Source organism: Mobula birostris, chromosome 8 (assembly GCF_030028105.1).
Source record: "Mobula birostris isolate sMobBir1 chromosome 8, sMobBir1.hap1, whole genome shotgun sequence".
In the NCBI taxonomy this organism is placed as follows: Eukaryota; Metazoa; Chordata; class Chondrichthyes; order Myliobatiformes; family Myliobatidae; genus Mobula; species Mobula birostris.
The window spans coordinates 120,325,364-120,338,546 of record NC_092377.1 but is presented as its reverse complement, the minus strand read 5'-3'; the positions used below and the strand labels follow the sequence as shown (position 1 = coordinate 120,338,546).

At 43.3% G+C, this 13,183-nt stretch overlaps 2 protein-coding genes across 15 annotated transcripts in view; one reads left to right on the top strand and one right to left on the bottom strand.

The window, feature by feature from the left end:
- The window catches only part of LOC140201636 (uncharacterized), a 121,943-nt gene that overhangs the window by 8,761 nt on the left and 99,999 nt on the right, over window positions 1-13,183 (top strand). The window lies entirely within an intron of this gene.
- Window positions 1-13,183, bottom strand: part of LOC140201635 (uncharacterized) — a 108,152-nt gene that overhangs the window by 70,640 nt on the left and 24,329 nt on the right. The window lies entirely within an intron of this gene.

Sequence of the window (13,183 nt, the reverse complement as noted above, 5' to 3'; positions counted from 1 at the left end):
CCCGACCGGACAGGATCTATGGCTCAGTTTGTCTCTCTGTGACCTGGTAGAGGCATAAGAGAGGAGCTGGCCAAAGTTGATTGGAAGGGTGCACTAGCAGCGATGACTGCAGAATTGTAATGGCTGGTGTTTCTGGGGAAAATTCAGAAGGCGCAGAAAAGAAACATGCAAAAAGATGAAGAAGTATCCCAAAGGGAGGTTGAGGCTGACCAGGGAAGTCAAGTCAGCACAAGTGCAAGAGACTGGAAGTTGACACTGGAGACATACTAATGATAAACAAAGAAGTGATGGAGGGACTTAAGAAGTATTTTGAGTCAGTTTTCTGTGAGCAAGACTTAAGGAGAATGCCAGAAATGCAGAGTGTCAAGGGCATAAGTGTCATTGTTATTAATATAGAGAAGGTGCTTGCGAAACTGACAAGAGAGAAAGGGGATAAGTCATTTGGATCAGATGAACTACAACCCAGGGTTCTGAAAGAGGTAGCTGGGGATACTGTGGAGGCATTTGTAATAATCTTTCAAGATTCACTGTATTTTGAAGAGTTTATGAGGATTGGCAAATTGCAAGTGTCACTCCTCTCTTTATGAGGGAAAATTTCCTTTAGCCCAAGGGTGGTGAATCTGAGGAACTCATTGCCACCGACCACTGTGCAGGCCAAGTCATTGGATATTTTAAGGTGGAGGTTGATCAGTTCCTGATTAATCATGGCATCAAAGGTGTGGTAGAAATAGTTAAAACTAGTGTATAATGGGATACTTGACCATTCTGGAGCAGCTGATGCATGTCAAGAGTAACCTTGGATGATAAGCACAGTACCAGGCCCCTGGAGCCAGGAGGGTGGGTGTGTCTGGGGGTAAATTATGAGTCCAGATAACAGGAAGCAAGAAGAACTGTTAGACTCGCGCTGAGAGATTATTCACGTCTTTTAAACGATTGATCATATACTGACCATGGGATGCCAAACAAAGTTATGTGAAGTTGCTTGTCTTGCTGTATAAATATGAGCTTGGTATAACCTAAAAATCAGAGTTCTGGTGGTGGTGGAGACTGCTGCAGACTCTCCATGATATCATGTTAATAAACTCTTAAAATGAAACTCAAAGTCACTCTGGTGTCCTTAGTTAGCGTTTCCATGACAAACGGTTACAGGGAGAAGGCAGGAGAATGAGACTCAGAGTAAAAGTGATGGAATAGCAGAGAGGATGATGGGCTGAATGGCCTAATGCTGCTCCTAGAGGTCTCATGGTCTTATTAATCAATGTCGAGGCTGGTGTCCACTGACCACAAGGGATCCTAGTGTGCTTAGAGTGGAGAAGTGTGCATCACCTCCATGCTCTTAATCCTGAAAGGATGAGTGTTGGGCTGCATGCAGCTGATGAAGCCTTTCTGTAATTCCCATTCCAGGGTACCATGCAGGATGAGGCCTGTGATCACCTGTCCCACTCACAGTTTGGGGAATCTGCTACCCAGACCCAGGCTGAAATATTGATGCATCTCCCTGCTTCTGCCCTGACATACTCTGGACTGATCAGTGAAGACACCTAATCTGGTTCAGAAAAGATCCGACCCCAGAAGCAAACTGTGAACATTCATCTTGAACATGGGCTTCTGCTGACATCTAATGCACTGAAAGTATTTATATTCACTACTCAGATCATGTGCCCATCCTATTGATGGATGACAAGACAGTGATGTGACTCCTGTAATGTGTGTTACCCTGTACAGCTTATCACAGGAGGACCCCAAAAATGGATTAGGTAGGGTGGCAGCTTCCCCTTAGCACTGAAGCTATTTTCTACACAGGAGCAGAGAATTGAGACTGTGAGCTGTCTCAATCCTGCCTTCAGTTGTACCAGAGTCAGATATCACAGATTCTGTTCTGCTGAATGTTCAAAATCGTAACACACTAGCTTTATCTCTGTTCCGACCCATTCTGATGGTTTTTCCACAGTATTGTAGCTCTGCTGCCCATGTGCAGCCAACTCTGGTGACCATTTGCCTTTCCTTTCTCAAGGTGTCTGGGACAGGTTATGACAGCTAGTATTGATTGGAGAGGGCTTTTTGAACTGTCAAGGGATGGGAGGTTCGTGCAGGACTGGTGAGCTCAGTACCACAGTAGCATTATTGATTACATTATTGCTTTTATGTTCTTAACCTCTTGAAATGAGAAATAATATTGCTTTTGCCTTCTTCAACACAAACTCAACCTGCAAATTAACCCTTAAGGTGTCCTGCACAAGGACTCGAAATCTCTTTGACCTCAGATTTTTGCATTTTCTCTCCATGTAGTGAACAGTCTTCCCTTTCATTTCTTCTGCAAAAGTGCATGACCATATACTTCCCGACACTGTGCTCTATCCGCTACTTCTTTGCACATTCTCCTAATCTGTCTGAGTTCTTCTGTAGCCTCTCTACTTCTTCAAAACTACCTGCCCTTCCACCTATCTTCATAACATCTGCAATCTTTGCAACAAAGCCATCAATTCTATCATACAAATCATTAACATATAACGTAAAAGTAATCAGTCCCAACACAGAGCTCAATGGAACACTACTACTCACTGGCAGCCAACTAGAAAAGGCTCCCTTTATTCCCACTCGTTGCCTCCTGCCAATCAGCCACTGCTTTATCCATGCTAGAATCTTTCCTGTAATTACATGGGCTTGTAGCTTGTTAAGCAAATTCATTTGTGGCATCTTGTCAAAGGCCTTCTGAAAATCTAAGTACACAATCTCAACCGATTATCCTTTGTCTATCCTGCTTGTTATTTCTTCAAGGATTTCCTACAGATTTGTCAGACAAAATATTCCCTTGATGAAACTATGCTGACAGTGGCCTATTTTATCATGTGCCTCCAAGTACACTAAGACCTCATTCTTTATAATCAATTCCAAAATCTTCCCAACTACTGAGTTCAGACTAATTGGTTTATAGTTTCCTTTCTTCTGCCTCTCTCCTTTCTTGAAGAGTGGAGTGACATTTGAAATTTTCCAGTTTTCTGGAACCATTCCAGAATCAAGGGATTCTTAAAAGAGCTGTTTGGCTACATCTTTCAGAACTCTGGTGTGTACACCATCTGGTCCAAGTGACTTATCTACCTTCAGACCTTTCAATTTCCGAAAAACCTTCTCTCTAGTTATGGTGAATTAACACACTTCATGAGACCCGGCACCTGGAACTTCCACCATACTACTAGTGCCTTCCACTGATACAAAATTCTGTTCGTCCACCATATCTTTGTCAAATATTACCTCTCCAGCATCATTTTCCAGTGAACCAATACCACGCTTGCTTCTCTTTTACTTTTTATGTATCTGAAGAAACTTTTGGTATCCTCTTTAATATGGCTAGTTTCCTTTTAAAGTTTCCATCTTTACATTCTTAATGACTTTTTTTATTTGCCTTCCGTTGGTTTTTGAAGCTTCCAAATCCTCTAACTTCCCACTATTGTATGCCCTCCTTTGGCTTTTATGTTGGCTTTGACCCAGTTGTGTTGTCTTTCCTTTAGAGTACTTCATCCTCTTTGAGATGTATATAACCTGTGCCTTCCAAATTGCTTGCAGAAATTCCAGCCATTGTTGCTGTGCCATCATCCCTGCTAGTGTTCTTTACCAATCAATTTTGGCCAGCTCCTCACTCATGCCTCTGTCATTCCCTTTACTCCACTGTAATACTGATGCATCTGACTTTAATTTCTTCTCAAATTTCATGGCGAATTTGATTATATTATGATCACTTGACTCTAAGGGTTCTTTTACCTTAAGGTCTCTAATTGATTCTTGTTCATTACACAACACCAGATCAAGAATAGCTGATCCTGTTGTGGACTCAACCATAACCTGCTCTAAAAAGCAGGCATCCAGGCATCCAGCAGCAACCTGATTTTCCCAATCAACCTGCATATTGAAGTCCCCCATGACTATTGTAGCATTGCCCTTTTGGCATGCATTTTCTATCTCCATTGTGATTTGTTGGCCACATCCTTACTACTGTTTGGGGATCTGTATACTACTCCCATCAGGGAATTTTTACCTTTGCAGTTCTTTAGCTCTATCCTCAATGTTTCAACACTTTCTGACCTTATGTCACCTCTTTCTAATGATTTGATTTATTTATGTTTACCAACAGAGTAATGCCACCCCCTCTGCCTAATTGCCTGTCACTTCGATAAAATGTGTACCCTTGGACATTATAATCTTCTTTCAGCCATGATTCAGTGATGCCTACAACATCACACCTGCCAATCTGCAACTCTGCTGCAAGTTCTTCCACTTTGTTCCTTATTCTGCATACATTCAAATATAACACCCTTTTTGATTTGTATTTGAAATGTAACACCCTTTTTGTTCTGTATTCACCCTTTTTGATTTTGTCCATCCTTTATATTGCAACTCATCCTGTTGACTGCAATTTTGCCCTCTCAACAGCCTCTCCTCAGTACACTTTTCCTCTGTTTGTAAACCAGCTTCAGGACTATCATCCACCTTTCTATGATACTTCTTGCATTGAAATATATGCAGCTCAGGACACTTGTCATGCCATGCTTAACCTTTTGATTCCTAACTTTGTTTGAGGTCTTACCAACATCTGCCTCCACAACCTCTTTTCTAACTGTTCTGGCATCCTGGTTCCCATCTCCCTACAATTCTTGTTTAAACACCACAGTGCAACATAAAGAAACCTTCCTGCTAGGATATTAGTCCCCTTCAGTTCAAGTGCAAGCTGTCCTTTCTGTACAAGTCCCACTTTCCCAGGAGGAGAGCGCAATGATCCAAAAATCCTATGTCCTCCCTCCTACACCAAACACTTAGTCATACTGTATAATAAACTGTATAATCTTCCTAGTTCTGGCCTCACTAACATGTGGCACAGGGCAGTAGTAAGGATGTGGCCTACACTGGAGGCTGAAATTTGATTGCTTAAACCCAAATCGGTAACTGCTGGCACGGGCTTAGAAGTTCTACCCAATTTTGATCCACACCTTCAATCTGTTGTCACCTTCCACACATTCTTTCCTCTGTACTTGTGCTCCAGGGTCCAATTGACTCCTGGTCCAAGAGGAATTGGAAAAGGTTGCAGCAGCTTTTGAATTCAAGTTGAAAGTGTGGTTGGAGGATCAGAGGAACGGAGTGAGCTATGCCTCCTTCACCATCATTGGAGATCTTTCAAACAGAGCAATAGAGTGTTGCTGCAGATGGAATTTGGGGAACTCTTTGTCGATGTAGTAAGCATGTGTTACAATATTCATGGCATATAATGATATAAATATCGCAGCTGTATAAAACAATGTTTAGGACACATACTGAGCTCTGTGTACGTTGCTCCTTTGTATGAATGATGTTGAAGATTTGGAGAGGATAAAGAAGAGTTTAACAAGGATGCTGCCTGGATTAGAAGACATACTATAGGAGAGATTGGACAAACTTGGGTTGTTATACTTGGAGCACCAGATTCTGAGGGGAGACAGGTCAGGCTTTTTAGACAATTATGAGAATGGCGAGTCAGACCGTGTCATTTTCTTTGTGTGAAAATGGAAAATATATAGGGCATTTGTTGAAGGAGAGACAAGTTATAATTAATCATGATATATTGGATAATCATGAAGCAAACTATTTTTCAATTTAATTATTCTAATTATGCAGCTTAGCAAAAGAAAGGCTATACGGGAGGGATATTTTAGGCAGTTTCCCCATATAACATCATCCCCACCACCCAGATCCCACAACTCAGCTGGCCTTTCTTCCAGTGAATTTGGACATACGGCTGAAATGTCATCTGAAACATTTCACGATGACCAGGTCATGGCCTGGAATAAATTTTATTTTATTCCACTTGGAACAGCCTTTTAGTCTGAAAATGTCCAGATATTCTCATTTCCCCCATCTCTGCTTCCTCAAACAACAGCATGTGACATGCCAGATTACAATCTGCCGGAATCATTGCCGAATTGTGGAGTGCTGAGATACACTATTGGATACATGACCTCTGGAGTCAACACTGGTAAAATCTAGCAAACCAAGGGCTTTTATCCGCAAACAGGCAGAGACTGACGGCCGCAGGAGCAGCAGTGAAGACTTTGAAGGTGTGACTAAGGGAGGGGAGGAACGCCTACATGACTGCATTGAATTGGTCGACTGGATTATATGCAGAGATTCATTCTGGGACATGAATGAATTTGCCACAGTCATCACCAACTTTATAAAGAATTGCGTGGATGTGTGTGTGTGCCTTTGAGAACATACCCAAACCATAAGTCATTGATGAACCAGAAGGTTTGTCCTCGGCTGAAGGCACAGATAGGTTGTAATATCTCCTTGCTCATAATTAAGATAGGGGGACCTCAAGTATGCATGCTTAACCCACCGTTTTAATCTCACGTAACTCTTGACTGTGTGGGTAGGGACAGTGCAAATGCCATCCATAAATTCACAAATAAATTTGTTGGCAGAATTTCAGATGGTGATGAGGAGGAGTGAAATAGATCGGCTGGTGGAGTGGAGATGCAACAACAACGTCACATTCCACATCAGCAAGACCAAGGAACTGATTGTGGACTTCAGGAAGGGGCAGGTGGGAGAACACATCAGCACTCAATTGAAGGGCCAACCATGGAAAGGATGAGGAGCTTCAGGGTTCTTGCTGTCATCATCTCAGTGGATTTACCTTGCTACCTTTATTTTTAATATATTTCTTATTGCAAAGAAATATATGTATTGTGCTCTTTTATGTATTGTGCTCTACTACTGCCACAGAGAAACAGATCTTATGACAAATGTCAGTGAAATTAAATCTGTTTCTGATTTTAATTTCAGCTTTCTGAGTTCCTCTAGAGTGATTCTAAGTTCCCCCCAAGTTCATTGTTGATTTAAACCCCAAGTCCACGATTTTCTACAAAATTTCTGTCTTCTGCAACAAAGTAGGCAAATTACTTTTTAATACCTCGTGCATTTTAGCCTCCATTAAACAGAGGGCAATATAAACAAGAATAGATTACTCGGACCCTGAATCTTGCCTGTCATTCAATATGGTCATGGGTGATCCATGCTGGCCTGAATTCCCTTTCTGCATCTCTTTCCTGTACTCTCAATTCATCCTCTTTTCAAATATATATCCATTTCTATTTCCCTTATATATAGAGAAGTAAAGAGATTCACATAATGCTGTGAAAGGTATTTTTACACTCCTCCATTCCTACCAGCCATCAATCTAGTGAAAACATCCAAACATCTATCCTGTGAAGTCACTCAGGATCTCATATGCTTGAAATAAAGGACATGTTTGAGAAGGAGGGGCTGGGCAAACTCCGATTTGTCTTCCCTGGTTGGGTGGAGGCCCAGGGAGATATGAAATGTTTAGAAAATTATGAGTAGTATAGATAGGTCTCCTCTCCCCACCCCCATATGTGACATTAACTGGGAGGGTTCTAGACGAAGGGCCTGAAAAGTTGCCGGGGATCCCTATCAACCATCTCTTTGACCCACTAACATCAGCAAGGAGATGAAGAAGCATCAGTACTAGGATTGCGAGACTGGAAAACAGCTTCTTCCCTCCATCTACAAAACTAATGAATACCCTGCCAACTCTAAGGCCCCATCAGCAGGATAGCGAGCCGTTTGCTGTTGACTGTACTATTTACTGTTTACTGTTTACCTGTGTCGCACACCTCATGCATTTTGAATTAGTCTTTATTAACTTGTTTGTGGTAATATTTTGGTGTGTGCGCTGTGTGTGATATATGTTTTGTGGGTGCACTGTGGTCCAGAGGAATGTTGTTTGGGTGTATTTATGTACAGTTAGGTGACAAGAAACTGCAACTTTGATTTGAACTTGCATTGGAAAAATATCATCTTGAGACCAGGGTAGAAATGTCAAAGACTTTAAAGCACAGCTTTAAAGAGAGAGAGGTAAAGTTTAAAGGGGATATGTGGGGTAGGTTTTTATGGACTTTAATTTGGCACTGTGATCAACATAGACATCTTGGCTGTAGGGCCTGTTCGTGTGCTATACTGTTCTATGTTCAAAGGAACTTTCATCACTGGTGGGGCATTTGGCCCACCAGGACTACGTCTCCAGGAAAGGCACCTCCAGCTTCATCTCAGGATGTCTGACTGAAGCCGTTAGCTCCACAACACTCTGAAGTGTTGGCTCGGGGACCCGAGAGACCTGGAATAACTCAGCTGCATGTGAACAATGAGATCTTCATTCCAACCCAGAGAGCAAAAAGAGCAGGATATCCTAGTGCTGCACAGGGAATGCTCCATGGCATATGATTGTTACCAAAAGGACAAAGAGGCAATAAAATCACCAAAGGCTCGAATAAAGATCCTACCTTCAAACTAATGCAGAGTATTGTGGAGATCCTCAATTTCACGGAACACTTTGTAGACAAAGAGAACAAGTGGAGCCTCTTGTCTCTCGAGAATGGAAAGGTTTAGTTTTTCTCTCAACGAACAGGTGGACGGTTCCTTTACCGTAACACTCCACTGGTACAAAACACAGGATGTGCATCAGTCACCCTCATACACATCCACATCACCCCATCCCAATCCCCTCCATTCTGACTGGGCCACTGTTCAGCTCCATAACAACACAAATAAAATGCTGGAGGAATTCAGCAGGCCAGGCAGTGTCCATGGAAAAGACTAAGCAGTCAACGTTTCGGGCCGGGACCATTCATCTGGAGTCCCGATGAAGGGTCTCGGCCCGAAATGTCAACTGTTTGCTCATTTGTGTAGATGCTGCCTGACCTGCTGAGATCCTCTAGCATTTGTGTGTGTGTGTGTGTGTGTGTGTGTGTGTGTGTGTGTTGCTTTGAATTTTCCGGCATCCGCAGATTTTCTCGTGTTTGTGGTCCTCCTGTTACCTTTCACTTCATGAGAACACATCCTTTTCCGTCCTTCTCACTTGTCTCAACATTCAGTAAATCTGCCCCAGATCTCATCTCCTTCTGCCTCAGTTTCTCATCGCGCTGATCCTGTAACTCTGTCCCTTGGATCGAGACTCTCCTGTTGAGGGGAAACATCTCCACATATCTCCTGACCTTTGCCCTCAGCATTCAAGATGTTGTGACTGATTCGACTGACACCAGCCGTGTAAGTCTGTAACCCACCTTGGCAGGGTAGGTTCCGCAGGAATGCCCCGTTTGACCATGTAAATCGGTCGGTGAGAAAGAATATCAGTCTGGAGATGTCTGGAGAATGGACCCAATTCTGACACAAAAACCTGAGGCAGAGAAAGACGCACAGTGAGATCAACAGAATGATAGCCAACACCAGAAAGGCATATCTCTAAGAATTGTCCTGGAAATAATCTCTGGAACCGATTTCGGTGTGGTTCAGGTCACGGGAATCAGCCGACTCCAACGACTCCATTCTCACAACTGTCACACCACCACACTGCTGACCTGCTGCGGGGACTGACCCAAGAGATTGTGCAGTCCTGCTTCCCTATTGGCCAGTTCAGCTGCCACTCAATCATGAAAATCCAAAGGTGCTGCGAAATATAAAAATTGCGGCTGTAGTCTTTTTGGACTGAAGATTGGATGAACTTCCTGGCTATTAAGTTCCTGGAGGTCAAGACCTCTGAGGAACTAACTTGGTCCCAACATATCAATGCAACTATAAAGAAGGCAAGACAGCGGCTACATTTCATTACGAGTTTGTAGAGATTTGGTTTGTCAACTAAAAACACTCGGAAAGTTCTATAGACGCATCGCGGAGAACATTCTGACTGGCTGTATCACTGTCTGGTATGGGGGTGGGGGTGTGACTACTGCAGAGGACTGAAAGAATCTATAGAAAATTGCACAATTAGTCAGCTCCATCTTGGATTCTAGCCTCCGTAGTATCCAAGACATCTTGAAAGAGCGGTGCCTCAGAAAGGCGACGTCCATTGTTAAGGACCGCGACCATCCAAGGCATAACTTCTTCTCACTGTTACCGTCAGGGAGGAAGTGCCGAAGCCTGAATGCGCAGACTTAACAATTCAGGAGCAGCTTCTTACCCTCTGCCATATGATTCCTAAATGGACATTGAACCTGTGAACACTACCTCACTTTTTAAAAATAGATTATTTCTGTTTTGCACTATTTCAAGCTATTCAATATACGTATCTATACTTACTGCAATTGATTGATTTTCTTTCTATATTATGTATTGCATTCAACTGCTGCTGCTGCTGCTAAGTTAACAAATTTCACGACACATGCTGGTGATAATAAACCTGAATCTGGTTCTGATTCTGAGATCGCAGATGTGGTTGCTGCTCTGGATGGAATTATCTCCGCGTAAGTTAACAAAGTGGAAGGCCTGCAATTTTTTTTTACCATCCCACTGATAATGGATCAATTAGCAGTGCGGCACTGAATAGTATCCAATGACATGACCAGTGCCTTCGCCAGACAGCAACTGGATGCATTCCCCCGTCCATTAGACAGATGAACATTCTTTCCTCAGGGTAGTGAACGCTCCAAATTTAACAAAAAAAAGACTTTCAGGAAAATGTTTGGAAATTAACTGGACAGAACCGCTATTTACAGAATAATTACAGATTGAAATTCTACACATAATAAATTTTGGATATTATAAACACAAGAAGTTGGAAATCCAAAGCAATGCACACAAAAGGCTGGAGGAACTCAGCATCTATGGAAATGCATAATCAGTTGATGTTTGGGTTGAGACCCTTCTTTAAGACTGGGAAGAAAGGAGGAAGACGCAGGAATAAAGAGGTGAGGGTGGCGTCAGAAGGTAGCTAGAAGCTGATAGGTGAAACCAGGTCAAAGGAAATGTAATTGACTGCAGAGGAGGGAATCTGATAGGAGAAGAGTAGGAACTGTTATGTGTGACGCCCAGCAGAGCTACCGGACTGATGAAACTAATGAGAGAGATAAGAAAGACAATGGAGAAACATTCAAAATGCTAGTAAGGGAGAAGAGAGGGATTAACGGGAAAGAAACATAGTTCACCTATTGACAGACCATTGCTTTGAACCTGAATTGTTTGAAGTTTGATGGACAAGTGATACCCCATCAGGGGGATAAAAGGAGCAGGTTTGCTAAGGCACGGAACACCATGAGACCCTGGAAAGAGCAGTGTGCCCCCAAGTGGTGGGAGTTTGGAGGTCCAGTTCACGGGAACCAACCAGAGGCTCACAGGGTGTAAAGGTACAATCGGTGGGAACCTGGGGTGTGTGTCCGCCCTTACCTGGGTGCCGGGTTCACCGCAGAAGAACGATCGTATCCGAAACAGAGGCGTCACAGTCGGTGACCACAACAGGATAGAAGACATCAAAGGGTCTACCCGAAACCAACTGTGAAGACATCCAAAATGTCTGCCTGAAACCAAATTGCATCTCTCTCTCTCCCTCTCTCTCTAATGGTATGACAACAGTGATTACTGTGAACTGTACTAAACTGAACTGAACTCTGCTTCACTTAAGATTGATCATTTTACCCCTAGACTGCGATAGAGCTTGGTTGATTCCTATTACCCTAGTCCTGTGTATATGTGTGCATTATCATTGCTAACCTGTTACATTTATATCCTTACGATTAGTGTACTGTATTACTTATTTCTTTAATAAAACTTTATTAGTTCCTAGTAATCAAGACTCCAACGAGCGTTCCATTTCTGCTGGTTTGGCAACCCAGTTACAGGGTATGTAACATAAGTGGGGATCTCCTCCGGGATTTTGAACGCCAAATTTGGGACTGGGTAAATTGATTGGGTTAAAATTCCTGAAAGAAAGAAAGGACAAACAGCAGAAATGGAGATTGAGGAATTTCTAAAGGCGCCAACCTTGGAGGCATTAGAGGATGCCAGGAAATCAGAATTGGCGACTGTTGCAAAATGGTTGAATCTTTTTAAGGGGAAGCTGACAATGAGGAGAGCGGAGATGCACAGAGTTATCATTGAGCATTATGTAACTAAAGGTGTGTTTCCCCAAGGGGAGCTGGAGGTGGTATCTATGGGCAAACCTGGTGGAGAAGCAGTACAACTGCAGATGGAAAATTTGAGACTCAAGCACAAGTTCTGAGTCAAGCAATTAGAATGAGAAGAAAGAGAGAAGCAATTAGAACAAGAAGAGAAGCAGTTAGAACGGGAAGCGAGAGTAAAGCAGTAGAACAAGAAGAGAAGCAGAAGGAAAGGGAGTTTGAGCTGGAGAAGTTAAGGATGATGCTGGAGAGGGGCCAAATGCCGAACCAAAGTGGAGGGTTCAGGGCGACCCAGGAGGTTAGGTTAGTTCCCCCATTTGAGGAGGCCAATGTTGATCGGTACTTTCTACATTTTGAAAAAGTCGCTGCAAGTCAGGACTGGCCAAGAGATAAGTGCGCTGTTTTGCTTCAGAGTGTACTTAAGGGGAAGGCTCAGAAAGCTTACTCGGCATCGTCCGCAGAAGATGCCCAGAGGTATGATGTGGTGAAAGGGGCTATACTCAGGATTTATGAGTTGGTCCTGCAGGCATATCGACAATGGTTCCGGAATGTGAGGAAGCAGTGGGGCCGCACGTATTTAGAGTTTGCCCGTGAGATGCAGATGTATTGTGAGCATTGGTGCCCCTTGAAAGGGGTCACTGGGGATTATGACAGACTGCTACAGCTAATACTGATTGAGCAGTTTAAAGGCTGTGTCCCTTAAGGTATGAGGCCCTATCTAGATGGGAAAGAGGCAGAAACCTTAGCCGCAACTGCTAAGTTAGCGGATGAGTACGCGTTGACAGATAAAGCAAAGTTTACCCCGAGTAAGAGCTACCAGAAGGGTAGTCGAGAGGGCGGAGAAAGTCCGCCGGAAAAGCCAGAAAGTAAGCCAGGGACTAGTGAGAAGGATAAGGAAGACAGGAAGCAGTTTGGTAGGAAGTCTCCTGGGGTCGTATGCTATAATTGTGGGAAAGCCGGTCACATTGCGTCCAGGTGTTTTACCCCAAAGAAGGAGATGGAGAAAGGAAAAACGACTCCGACTGGCTGTATTGAGCTGGCAAACAAACCGTTAGGGGAGAAGAGGTCTGACAGAGTTCAGGAAGGGCACGAGAAGTTTAATTCGACCGGATTGGTGTCAGTGAAGGAGGGGTCAAACCCAGTTCCAGTACAGATCTGGAGAGACACTGGGGCTTGTCAGTCATTGATCTTAAGGAGGGTGTTAGACTTTAGTTCAGTGACCGAGACTGGGGAGGTCAGTGTGATAA